Source organism: Arachis ipaensis, chromosome B10 (genome assembly GCF_000816755.2).
Source record: "Arachis ipaensis cultivar K30076 chromosome B10, Araip1.1, whole genome shotgun sequence".
NCBI classification, from domain to species: domain Eukaryota; kingdom Viridiplantae; phylum Streptophyta; class Magnoliopsida; order Fabales; family Fabaceae; genus Arachis; species Arachis ipaensis.
The window spans coordinates 133,028,536-133,028,783 of NC_029794.2; positions in this window are offsets into that span (position 1 = coordinate 133,028,536).

A 248-nucleotide genomic window follows, 5' to 3' on the forward strand; every position below is an offset into this window, starting at 1 on the left:
ATGAAAGTAAGGTATCAATTTTTCATAAATTTATTTTTCCTCCAAAATAAAAGTACTATTCTCTCTTCTAAATTTATTTTAGAAGAATATCTTTATTATAATTATATTACAATATTACAATTATATTATAATTAGTATTTAATGAATAATGCATGATTATACTAATTTAAAAAATATCTTTATTATAATTATATAAAATCAATATTTAATACATTATTAAATTAATTATCAATCATGAATATTTTTAA